The 14,166-nt window shown below is 37.1% G+C and overlaps 2 protein-coding genes across 2 annotated transcripts in view; one reads left to right on the forward strand and one right to left on the reverse strand.

The window, feature by feature from the left end:
* The window catches only part of LOC128663125 (C2 calcium-dependent domain-containing protein 4C-like), a 96,037-nt gene that overhangs the window by 41,086 nt on the left and 40,785 nt on the right, over positions 1-14,166 (reverse strand). The gene's annotated exons all lie outside the window — the stretch shown is intronic.
* Positions 1-14,166, forward strand: part of VPS13C (vacuolar protein sorting 13 homolog C) — a 1,402,311-nt gene that overhangs the window by 1,499 nt on the left and 1,386,646 nt on the right.

The raw sequence follows: 14,166 nt of genomic DNA on the forward strand, positions 1-14,166 counted from the left end.
TTGTGGTTCTGGCAGCTCTGTCTTGCATTTGCTAGACTAATCATAGCTTGCTGTTTAGATGCGTATTTCAATTTAAAAAAGTTTACTAATCTGTATTAATAGTAGGACTAAATTTCCATCTTCTTATGAAAAGATAAGTGTTGCATACTAAAAAGAAACATTGTTTTTAAATAAAATGTAACAAGTAGTATCAATGAGACCGTTGAAATTTTGCCTGATAACATTAGTAAAAACATTATTGCTTTAGGTTGAGACCTAAGAACCATGATCTTTTCCCTAACTTTTGCTATGTGTATTATTATGATTTGTTGTTTATATAAATCCATATTTTTTTATTATTTTTGACATTGCATTGATTCTACTTGGTTACATTTTTATTGATTCCAACACCCGAAACATCAATTTTTTTTTATCAAATACAGTTTGTTTTGGCAATAATTTATCTGCTGAATGAAGGCACCTGGAGCGATATACAAAGTAAACAAAGTATTGGTTATTGTAGTAAAGCCACACCCAAACTTGAATTTGAAATGTGAATATGAAAATAGATTCACGTTACATTCAACAGGCCTGCGGTCTTCAGCCTCTTTTTATATTTTAATTAAAAACACCTAGTCTGCATATTATACAAATACATGGAAATATATGATTTCTTGGTTTGATTTGTTTCCACTTCTTCATTGTGGTTGTCACAAAATAGCTTTTCTATGAATACAGTGTTATCATACATGTTTGGCAACGCCTGTTTTTTTGTTTGTTTTTTTTTTCTCAAAAAGTTTCTAGCATTTTATATCTCTTGTAGGAGAGAGTTGTCTAGCACAATGCAAACCTTGTTAGTTTAAAACTATATGTAAAACAATATGCTGTAATATGTTAGAGTATTTTAGTATTGCATTTTTCCTTGCACAGCACTATGTGTATTACCTCTACAAAAGCTTTAAACACATAGCTAAAGTCAACCCAGAGCAGCAATGCAGTGCTAGGAGCTAGCTGGTAATTTGTGGCTACTTTCATATGCCTTTTGTTGTTTGCTCACTTGCTGTGTTCAACTAGTTGTGCATTGCTTCTTTAAAGGATGCTACCATCGTCTTTTGCTTCCCTGGCTACAGTTGGGAAAATAAATAGTCCAGGCTTAGAAATAGAACATTATCTTTTCTTTATAGTCCAGGTTAGTCAACAGACGTTTAGAGCTTAAAGGGACACTAAACTCAAATGTTTTCTTTCGTGATTCAGACAGAGCATGCAATTTTAAGCAACTTTCTAATTTACTCCTATTATCAAATTTTCTTCATTCTCTTGGTATCTTTATTTGAAATGCAAGAATGTAAGTTTAGATGCCGGCCCATTTTTGGTGAATAACCTGGGTTATTCTTGCTGATTGGTGGATAAATTCATCCACCAATTAAAAAAGTGCTGTCCAGAGTTCTAAACCAAAAAAATAAGCTTAGATGACTTCTTTTTCAAATAAAGATAGCAAGTGAATGAAGAAAAATTGATAATAGGAGTAAATTAGGAAGTTGCTTAAAATTGCATGCTCTATCTGAATCACAAAAGAAAACATTTGGGTTCAGTGTCCCTTTAACCAGTTGGGAAATTTAAGAAAGTACTCAGAAGAACAGAAATTATTACTAATGCTGAGGGTGCGGGGCAAAGCTCACATAATAAAGGAACTTTAATATTATTTAAAGGGATATTGTAGTGCAAAAAATACATGCTCTTATTCCTTAGAGCAGTAATGGCCAACTTCCTAATATTAACATAGGTGCCTCAGATAAGTATTTTAGAACTTTTTTAAAGGGATATGAAACCAAAAAATGTTCTTTTGTGATTCAGACAGAGCATACCATTTAAAAAAAAAAAAGTTAATATTTCCTTCTTTTATCAAATTTGCTTTGTTTCTATTGTATTCTTTGAAGAAGAGATACCTAGGTACGCGTTTGAGCATAAAAGGGCAGGAAGTTGTGCTGCCATCTAGTGCTCTTGCAAACGGAATACATTCTTGCAAAACTGCTGCCATATAGTGCTCCAGACGTGCACGCTCCTGAGCTTACGTTTGAGCTTTCAACAAAAGATACCAAGAGAGAGAAGAAAAACAGATAATAAAAGTAATTTAGAAAGTTGTTTAAAATTGAATTCTCTATCTGAATCATGAAAGAAAAATGTTGGGTTTCATGTCCCTTTAAGGGCCGCATACAAATTTAAAGCTATAAAAAAAAAAATATTGCAGAGGGGTGCATGTGGCTTAAGGGATTTAGTTTTTGCACTACGTACCCTCAATCAATGTGCTAAACCCACATATAGAGAGTCTTGCTTGGGAGACTCCAGGTGAGCAAACGTCAGCATCAGTCACACAACACGGCCAATTAACTGCTTGGAAGCTGCTAGTGCCTAAAGCTTTTTATTGTTATCTATATTAGATTCCAGATGTTGACAAGGCACAGCCAAGCCATACAGCTTACCCCCTGACTGAAAGCAGAACACTCTCCCAGCACCTTGCATAGATCTTTTGCTTGACTTGTCTAACCTAAAAACAGCCTCTGAGGCACAGGTGCCAGTACTGCCCTAATCTTTCTGTCTATGGGGTGGACAGTATGTGCTGTGATTGATTGTAATACTTGCTGCATCAAAATCAAATTGAGAACCAAGAGGCTGCTTAAAAAGTAAGTTAAATCAAATGCACACGGGTCCAAAAAATATAATTATAATACTCAGGGCCGGTGCAAGGATTTTTGTCTACACAGGCGAAGGTACATTTTGACTCCCCCCCCCCCCCCCAAACAATATTAATAACATAAGGACTAGTGAGGCTAGCGGGAGCCTAGCAAAAACCATACCACGCTTGCGCTGCAGTTAGCGCAACACTTGTAATTTAGCCGAAAGATGGATAAGCTGTCTGCAAATCTAATTACAATTGAGAGGCACACCATTTAAATTTAGCATAAGATGCACTTTACTTGGGCCTCCCAAGAAAAGAACTCCATCGCCTTCAGACAGTACAAAACGCAGCAGCCAGACTATTGACCAATCAAAATCGCTCCTGCCACATAACACTTGTTCTCCACTCCCTGCATTGGCTTCCAATTAAATGGCGAATATATTTTAAAATTGGCCTGCTGACCTTCAAAACTTTAAACAACCAAGGCCCACAGTACCTGAAAGAGCTCCTGACACCCTACATCCCATCCCGTTCACTTAGGTCAGCCAACACATCCCTCCTCTCAGTGCCAAGAATAAGGACAAACTCAGGCTCCAGAGCATTCGGCAACGCTGCCCCTACCTTCTGGAACTGTTTACCGTGCGCAATTAGAGAGGCACCGTCCTTAGAGACTTTTAAAAAAAAGCTAAAGACCCACCTCTTCCAGTCCGCTTATCTGACCTTCAGAAACTCCTAACTTTTATGTCTTATGTTGGTATATTTGTAAAGTGCTTTGAGTCTCACAGAGAGAAAAGTGCTATATAAATCGCAAATTATTATTATATTATTATTATTATAAAACACAACTAATAAAATAAAATTTCAGTTTGAAGCATGAACAAATAGTATTTCACATAAGCAAATAACGTGATTATGAGGACAGTGTTGCAACTGATACTGTCTGCAGTCCTAAAGGCCCTGTCCTGCAATTTCACAATTAGATCAGCGCATCACTAATGCCATTAAAAGGATGTTCCTGAGCATGTGCCAGCAAGTCAAGTGATAAACTGTTGAGCGATGAGCCTAGAGCCTAGGAGTACCTTAAAGGGACATGAAACCCATTATTTTTTTTCTTTCATGATTCAGAAAGAGCATGTCATTTTAAATCACTTTCTAATTTACTTCTATTATCTAATTTGCTTCATTGTCTTGATATACTGTGCTGAAAAGCATATCTAGATAGGCTCCGTAGCTTCTGATTGGTGGCTGCACATATAGATGCCTCGTGTGTTTGGCGTCTGAATCACAAAAGAACATTTTTGGGTTTCATATCCCAATAGAGTGTGTAATGTTTTTTAAAAAAAATGGAGCACCTATTGACTTGGAAGTTAAGAATTCTTACAGTAAAAGATCAAGTATAATAAATGGTGCCTATTACTGCATACTTGACATACAATATGAAATGGATGTAAGCTTTGGGTAATTCATTTGAGACCAGTCTTGCACATTGTCAGTGAAAAAATGTACACACATAGGATGGTAATAAAGCAGTTCACATTTATGACATAAACTAAAATAAACAGCAATTAAAGAACATCAATCTGGTATCCACTCAATTTTAATACAAGGCCACATTCCACATTTGCAGTGGACTGATGATAAAGCCCCCACTCAATTGCTCAAGTGGAGCTCTTCTGTGAGTAAATTGTATTTAAGATTTTATGGAACTAAGTGCCACAATGCAGAGTGCCACAGTGTGCTGTTACTGTACAGGGCCAGATATCTCATAACAAACTGAATTGGGGAATACATTGACTATTTTTAAAGAGGAATACTAAACATAAAACACACAACTTTGCTGTTAAGTTTAATCCTTTACTAGCGACTTAACAGATAGTGCTGATTGGATGTGGTTTAATATAAACTGCTTTGACAAAAGCCGTTGGCCCCTGAGGCTGTTTAACTCACACAACACTGTCAACATGTGTCTCATGTGCACAGCTCCGGGCCGTGCGGCTACCATTTCTAGTTCTTATGGCCATTGTGGCCTCTGCCCACCCTCCGCCTCCTACCTCTTCAGTGTATTGTACACTTCGGTGCCGGTCAACGTCTGGGGACTGGGGTGAGCCGTAGGCATCACGTCAGCCGCATCACACACGTAGCTCCTTTACTGTAAGAGATGAGTCGCAGTCACGGCACCAGACATCATTCCCCTGACCACCTTGCGTTTTCCCTCTCACTCCACACGTCACTGAGTACAGATAGGCTGATTTAGCGCAAGCCCCACAACCACAGCACGCCCACATATTGGAAGTTGCAGCAGGCCTCAGGTTCATCAGCCAGGCGCAGATTAATGTTGTGTGTGCAGTGCACTACAGGCAGCCACTGTAGCATTACCGCTCTGGAAAGGTTTTCACTGCATATGTTTAAACAAAGGGTGAGATGAGAAATATCAAGATATCTATTAATACCCCATAGTTGTAATAAATGCGTATAGTATCCAATTCAAATCCAAAACTTTTTGGAGTATATATTATAATAGACACTAATAATCAATGAGCAATGGGGGGTGCTCACTGTCCTAATAGTCAGATTAACCAAAAAGGAGAAAGAGAAGTGGACAGTTTGCGAGCTTTTAAAAAAACATATGTGTATGTAGATAGGTGGCAAGGGAAAAACACCAAACTGGGATCAAGTAAATAAAACTTAACATTTTTTATAAACTCATTAAAAAGGTGTATCAACTATGTGAGTGCAGCCTTTGAGAGAGCCGTGTTGCGGCGAAATGCGCATCAGGCGTTTATAGAGACCTGTATCACCTCAATTGCTCTTGTTGTTTGGATATTTGGGTTTACATTTTTAGCGATTCATGTAACTTCGATCACACAGACCGGTACTTATTTACTCCAGAACTGCACTTCTTTAGAGTATTTGTTGCAAGGTTAATCCTCTTTTTTTAGCTAATAATATTTTACAGTACGTGAGCTGTTCTATTTGTACTTAGCGTTTGTTTCCCAGTAATAGTTTTCCCTGTGACTACTGGTACTATTTCTATTTATTAATCCAAGATTTAATGCACTCACATAGTTGATGCACCTTTTTAATGAGTTTATAATAAATGTTAAGTTTTATTTACTTGATCCCCGTTTGGTGTTTTTCCCTTGTCACCTATCTACATACACACATGCTTTTTTGAGTGCTCACAAACTGTCCACTTCTCTTTCCCCTTTTTTGTTAGTTCAGCTGCCTATGTTGCCTTACACAAAAACCGGCCCTGATAATACTCTTTTTAGTCATTTTTTACAAGGAACTGTATGAACCACTTAATGCAAACTTGGGTGGTATTTTTATTAATCTTTACTATCATTTTAACTTTTACTATTACATTATTTCTAAAATGTCCATATTGCTATTCATATATATTAAGAAAACAAGCAGAACATTCTTGAATATATTGAATTTGATATAGGATACATTATCTTAAAGGGCTATAATAGTAAAAAATTAATTTGTTACAACATGTATTTTTAAGACTAGCGAATCTCCACTATTATGTGTTCAACCCTACAACAAATTGTATCAGCAGTGGTTTTTTTCTCAGGACTTGCAGTGCCCTGCAGGTCCTGAGCGGTTCTTCTAATATGTGTTTAAAGTGATGGTAAACTCTCATCTTTTTAAAAACAGATCCGGAATGTTAGATGGAGTTTAATTAATCAGTTGTAACAAAGATGCTCTATAGATAATATAGATATAAAAGTTAAATTCCCCACGCTCTGCCGCTAACTGTTTGAATTGTTGTCCATAGGCACTCTCCCTATATGACACTTTTGTACCTAGGGCTCTGACTGGAGAATAATTCAAACCGTTTGCTCACAGAAAAAAATGACTTGAATTGGGCGGCAGAGCATGGGGTATTAGAATTTTATATCTGTATTAAAAAGTAAGTTATATCACATCTTCGTTACAACTGATGAATGAAACTCCAGCTAAAATTCCGTATCTGATTTTAAAAGGGACAAAGAGGTTAAACACAGTGCAGGGGTGCTAGTCTTATAATTACATGCTCTAACACATTAGAGCATTTTTTTTTTTTGGTGTTGCTATTATGGCCCTTTAAAAAAATAATTATTCTCTTAGTCATTGATTGCTGTGTCCACACGCATTAACCTTAGAGTGAGATCATACTTCCTGCTCCTCTTATTTAATTTTCACTGTGATTTTTGTATATATTATATTTATATCTAAATATCTCTGCTCAGGTGAGATATTCTAAAATGATCTTCCAGCACTTGGAGATCCCTAGTGAAATTTTCAAAAGGCAGATTTTGCTTTACTTCTCCAAGGGGCATTCCCTGCATTTCTGTATGTGAAGGAGAGACAAGCCCTTTACTTATACAAGACTATAGCACTGCATGATTTGACAGTTCTGCTGTATTTACACTTTGAACTTTCTGTTTTATATCACTTTACACTAAAGAAAGATTACATTTTATTACATTTTAACTTTGCACTTTCTATTTTGTATTTTATTTTGTATAAAGCAGTGTATTTAGGATTGTGCAGTGGCGTATTTAGGTTTTATGCTGCCCTAGGCACTCAATATTCTGCTTTCCCTCCCCATACAGTTTTTGGCCATAATATTTTTTGGTCAGGGAGTAATGTGATTTTTGTTGTGGTATTTCCAAAATAAATGTTGTACACTCTCACACACACACACACACATATATCTATTGCTGCAATATATATATATATATATATATATATATATATATATATATATATATATATATATATATATATATATATATATATATATATATATATATATATATATATATATATCCCTCCCCCAAAAACACAATATTTCCCCAAACACAATACTAAGTGCTGAAAGCCAACAGAACTAAAGGTTAGCTAGCTGAATAAAACAGGTTCAGAGATACCTCTAACCTGTAAGCTCCATGGGCAGTCTCTTATTATACTCCCTTAGAATATAAGCTCTTTGGGCAAACCCTCCCATTATATACTTGTATAATAATTCTAAAATAACTGTAAGCTTCTTACAAATATTGCAACAAAAAAGTGCTGCCCCCTCCTGGTCTGCTGCCCTAGGCAAGTGCCTTGTTTGCCTTGGCCAAAATACGATCCTGTGATTGGGATTTTACAAATTTTGATTATGTATCTGATTATGTATCTGTGTAACTTTAACAAATTAGGCTCATAATTTGTATATTTATGTGTATCTTTTACAAATTAGATTGCACTTTGCATGTCTATTATTTAAATTAAAACTGAAAAACTGTCAGTTTCAGTTTCCCGAGTGTGTCATTACTTTCTGTGGGACAGATAATCAAATATTCTCTAGTTTGGAGAGAGATTATAGTGCTGACTTCACAGAAGCAGTACTCACTGAATTTTCTAAGAAAATGGGAGGAACCTAGAAATCCCCAGAGAGATGAGATGCCTTCCCTAGAAAGCAACAAAGCTCTAGGGATAGAGAATGTAGCTGGAGAACCCCTGGGGCTGATATAAAGGCTCCGTTTGCATCAATTCCAAATTAAACTGAAATGTTTTCACTACAATTTAACTTGCTTTTGTCTATATTTTGTATATATTACTTCTGTTAGTTAAAATAAGTTTATTTTGAGCAAACTTCACCTGCATACAGCTGATGAGACAAATCAATGAGACCAGTTTTTTTAAAATGCTTGTAAAAGTTCACGAGACTTGTGAGAGAGCTTCAGACATACCCTGGGGACTCCCTTGTCCCTCCCACTTTTTCTGAAGCTGTCTGTTTTAATTTGCAATGCAGCAATTGCAAGTTGCAATATAATTTGTAAAAGCTTAACATAAATATACAAAGTATGATCTTAAGTTATTAAAGTAACACAGAAACTTTCAAAGCATAAACAGATTGTGTAAAATCACTGCTAGGTCAGAATTTAAATGTGTTTACAATATAAATGAGAAAGTGTAAAGCTTAAATGCAATAATGCTGAAAGGACCCAATCTGAAATGTATAGTAATTAGTGCTGCAACAACTAATCGATAGAATTGATCATAAAAATAATTGTCCACGAATCTCATTATCGATTAGGTGGTCTGTGATTAGTTGGTCAGTTGCACGGCACCAGCTGCTTCAATCCGATAAACTCCTGCACATGTTATTTTGCAATAAATGATGTATTATTATATTTTTCTATCCGATTAATCGGCTGATTACTATTAGATTAATTGCAGAGAAAAGAAAGTGTCTGGGCCAGCAGATTGTAGGGTATAACTGAGTGACAACAATAGGCATTTAACCTGGAAATAAGAGATTGCATGCCCAGTACCTGTGTGTGTCCTGCCCAGTATATGTGTGTGTGTCCTGCTAATTACCAGCTGTATTCTGGTTAAGTTTCCTCAAAATTCCCAGTACATATAATAGACAACAATGGATGTATACTAAACTAGATGCAAATACAAGCTATAACATAGTATAAACATTTAATCTGTATTTGCTTCAGGCTGAGAGTTTACATCAGTGCTGTGATGTTCTACAGCTCAGAGAGCTTTATTATGTTCTCAGAGAGGCAGCTGACATCTTTTTGGGACTTTCAGGTTCTACCCCTTCTTTTTAAGGTTTCAAAAATTTATTGAAAATCAGATAACAGTGAAATAAAAAGTTTTACAATATAAAGCAAAGGTAATATAACAAATATTGAATGATAGGTATTACAAAGTAACATTGGTTGTGACTTCACATACATTTGAGAGTGAAACCATACGTAAAGGCTCAGGTCATATTAAGTAGGGAGCAAGAAGGTACAAGGAAATATGAAAGGAATGGTGGGGGGAATAGAGGGAGAAGTTGGGAGACAGGTGGGAAAAATGAGAGGGGAATGAGGAGTTGCTAGGTTCCTGGTGTATGAAAAATATTTTACGGTAAGCGAGAGTAGTGTGTGGTTACAACGCGACTATAGGTTGCCAGTTAGGTTTATGGATAGAAACCCAATCTGACCATATGAGTTCAAATAGGTCGATATTGCCCAAAGTATAAAAAATGTTCCATTTTATTGAGTTGATAAAAGCCATAATGTCTAATATTGAAGTCCACCTCGGGGGAGTTTCTCTCTTCCAAGCCTTAGCTATTGATAATTTAGTTGCTCTCAGTAAGTAAATACATAGGTAGCTTTGATGTTTGGGTAAGGGGTGTATACCTATGTGTAGTAGTGCAGCTGCTGCAGTTTTTGGTAAGTGAATACCTAATCTTGTTAAGGAAGTAAAACACAAGTTCCATAATGTCGCAAGTTTAGGGCAGCTCCACCATGTATGTAAGGAGTCTCCTATTTGCCCACAACCTCTCCAACAATTTGGCGAGGGGCTTATGTGTAATTTAAATAGTCTTGTAGGTACATAGTACCAATGAGCAAGGAGTTTATAGTAGGTTTCGAAAAGAGTTGTGCAGTGTATGGCTTTAGTGGTTAGGGTAATAGTCTTGTTCCATGTCTGTAAAGGAATGGTGTCTTTCAGTAAATTTTCCCATTTAGCTAAATAAGGCGCTTTTAGAACCGGCTCAGCACCTTCCATGAGGGAGTAGTGTTTAGACATAGGTTTGTATAGTCTCCCTCCTTGGTTCCATTTAGCTTCCCAAATTGTCAGTGGGCGAGGAGCAGTGACACGGAATCCCCAAGACCAACGCATGCTTTTAATTCTCGAATATTCAAAATGTAGGTGGGGAGGTATAGTGTGGGGCCCAGCTAATTGGTTGAGGGTAGGGTATTTTTGTGCATGGTTTTGCATTAGGCCAAAGACTTGGGTTAGTCCAAGTTTTGTCCAGGAGCGAGGATGGGATTCAAGTAGTCCTAAGAGAAGGCCTGTCATGGATTGGATAGGCAACGGGTATGGGGCCACTCCAGGATAGTGTCGCATTCTGTCACACAAGTGTAGGCACTCAAATGATGTGATTATCTATACTTAAATAGACGGTCTACACCAGAATTTTTATTGTTTTAAAAGATAGATAATCTCTTTATTACCCATTCCCTAGTTGTGCATAAATAACAGGTATGGGGGGGGGGAAGAAACGTATATGCTTAGTTGCAGCATTTATAGCAATAAAAAAAAAAAGTGTGGTGGAAATAGTCAACCAAGTGGAGCCCTACCGTGGGCTATATGGGGAGGTGGGGTGGGGAGTACCTGACTTAATAGCAGGCCAAAGTGGGACACCCCGCCTGGGTGGAAACTAGGTTAGTGAGTAACGTCAATAAATAAAACAACAACAAGAACAATTGCATAGCTATGTTAAAGAGACAATTCAAATGTGCTAGATTACCTTAAGAGATATAAATATCAAACAAGGTCTTACAAAACTATTTTAGCCTGGTAGCCAACTACTTAAGGGGCACATAGGCTGGATAAGGGGTCGGTTAAGACTCTGTGGCTCCCTGAGATGAGTTGTGTTTTTGACGCTTGTATCTTTGATCTCTAGTTTGCCATTCTGGCTCAGAGGTTCTCAATTTTGCTTGAGGTGGTGGTTGGAAGTTCCTGTCTGCAGGTTGTAGGCCCCATAACACCAGGAGCGTGAAACCCTGCATGAGGGAGGTGATTTTATGGACTTGGTTGTCTTTTGTGATCACAAGTTTAGTGGGGTAACCCCAGCTGAATTTGATGTTGGCTTACCTCAGAACTTGAGTAACTGGAGAGTATATAAGCATCTCTATTGAAGGGTACGCTGAGAAAGGTCTTGTAAGTGTTGGATATCACAATATTTTTCTGTTAAAGGAGGCTTGCAGTAGGCTGCCTGTAGGTTTCTCTTTGAGACTGAAACTATGGAAGCAGGCTATTACATCTCTAGGTTTGTCTGAAGAGATTGTCCTAGGTCTCAAAGCTCAGGGACATCTCTCCATGGTGTTAGGAGATCTCTCATATGCGCCAAGTAGCTCTGTAAAGAGGCCTGAGAGACAGTCATGTAATTCTGAAGATTTCACAGTTTCAGGGATTCCTCTGAATCTAATATTGCTTCTCCTTGACCTATCCTCCAAGTCCGCAAATTTGGACTCTTAATTGTCTGATATCAAAAAGGCATTCGGAGTAGAATTTAAGATTGGTATGGTCAGTAGCCAAATCGTCTTGTTTACTAAAATCATATTTATGTAATATTCATGTTGTTAGTTCTTTTATTAATAGAATATCACCATAAATATTATCTCAGCAGTGTACTCCAGTTATATTTATCCTAGGTTACACTATTTACTTATTATATTTCAGCAGTAAACTCCAAATGATGTGGGTATATTTACACAACAATAATTCTAACTAAAAATTTAACATTTAATCCTTAGTTCTGATAAGTTACCTTTTATATACACATTGAATAAATTTATGTAGAAATAGATTATGAATCAATTATATATGTCTATACTTTTACAATTTTCTATACAAAGCAAACCATAAAATATATTTCTATAAGTTAACTTTAGCTCCAAATGAATCGCCTATTAAAATTTCACAAATGAGAATACCAGAACAATCTATAATTAGCCAGCAACTCTAATTTACTGTCACTATATGGGTCACTAAGTTACAATGCTTAATTAATAACAACCAGAGAAATTGTATATCATTAACACAGCAGCCAATTTATATGCAATTTCTAAGAGCTTTCACAATAAATAAGACTGACTTCTAAATATAGTATACAGAGTCTTTAAAATTTATTTAGCACCAATATAATTATTTGTAAACTACACAGGACTATGGAACCCCTACCTGAACTTATAATTTACACTTACAAATTACAACTACAATTTAGTTATAGGATACCTTTGTTAAAATCTATTAAAATATAAAATAACCATATACATCACCAGCAAACCAGTATGGGAATTCAATATCCTGTGGCTTCTTGTTGGTCATACGTGAAGGGATATTCCACTATTTGCAAGGGTACAGGCCTCAAAGTTATCTGTCTTATCCTAAGAAAGGGTTCCAACAAAATGGAGTCAGAGAAACTAGCGCAATGTGTGTATCTCTGTTTTAGCCAAGTGAGTGTCTTCCAGCCAAGTGAGTCTGCAGCCAAAAAGTCTCCAAGAGGTTTTTTTCTCTATGAATTTCTGAGTCTGTATCAGTCCTCTTTTCACAGCTAGTGTAGCAGCTTTTATCAGTGATAAACCACTCCTTCACTTCTAATCATTCCAACATAAAATTTGGTTACGCCCTTAATCGGAGCTTGTCTCCCATTGGCCCTTTGAGAATGCATATGGCTATTTTAAATTCTTTGATAATCTAAAATACCTTTTTAAGATGCAATTCTCGCACAAAACACCGGGGGGATGACAAGTAAACTGGAATGCATTTTAATTCCATGGCCCCTATTTAAGGAAGTCTGGCAGACCTGATCCGACAGTGCGAATCAGGTCCGCCAGACCTCGCTGAATCCGGCGAGCAACATGCTCGCCGTATTCAGCATTGAACCAGCAGCTCACAAGAGCTGCTGGTGCAACGCCGTCCCCTGCAGACTCGCGGCCAAATGGCCGCCAGCAGGGGGTGTCAAACCTGCAGGCTCGCCAGAAACACGGGGCATCAAGCTCCATACGGAGCTTGATATATAGGCCCCCATATATAAACATTCTATTTCTTAGTATATATTTTTATCAAATGTCTATACTTAAATATACTCATATTTCTCTTGTAAGGTGTATCCAGTCCACGGATCATCCATTACTTGTGGGATATTCTCATTCCCAACAGGAAGTTGCAAAAGGACACCCACAGCAGAGCTGTTATATAGCTCCTCCCCTAACTGCCATGTCCAGTCATTCTCTTGCAACTCTCAACACGCATGGAGGTGGTAGGAGAGAGTGGTGAAAAATAGTTAGTTTATTTTCTTCAATCAAATGTTTTGTTATTTTTAAATGGTACCGGAGTTGTACTATTTTATCTCAGGCAGAAATAGAAGAAGAATCTGCCTGAGTTTTCTATGATCTTAGCAGGTTGTAACTAAGATCCATTGCTGTTCTCACATATGTCTGAGGAGTGAGGTAACTTCAGTGGGAGAATGGCGTGCAGTTTACTCTGCTATGAGGTATGTGCAGTAACAATGTTTTCTAGAATTGGAAATGCTAGAAAATGCTGCTGATAACGGATTAATGTAAGTTAAGCCTGAATACAGTGATTTAATAACGATTGGTGTCATGCTTACTATCAGGGGTAATACCCTTATAAAAATGCAATATAAAACGTTTGCTGGCATGTTTAATCGTTTTTATATATGCTTTGGTGAATAAACTTTATTGGGGCCTAGTTTTTTCCACATGGCTGGCTTTATTTTTGCCTAGAAACAGTTTCCTGAGGCTTTTCACTGTTGTAGTATAAAAGTTACAGTTGGTGCAGTTAAAATTACAAACTGTGACATCCAGCTTCCCTCAGGAGTCCCCTGTATGCTATAGGACATCTCTAAAGGGCTCAAAGGCTTTCCAAAGTCGTTTATTGGGGAAGGTAGGACAACAGCAGGCTGTGGCAGTTTGTTGTGTCTGTTAAAAAAACTT

The sequence above is a fragment of the Bombina bombina genome, chromosome 6 (genome assembly GCF_027579735.1).
Source record: "Bombina bombina isolate aBomBom1 chromosome 6, aBomBom1.pri, whole genome shotgun sequence".
NCBI lineage: Eukaryota > Metazoa > Chordata > Amphibia > Anura > Bombinatoridae > Bombina > Bombina bombina.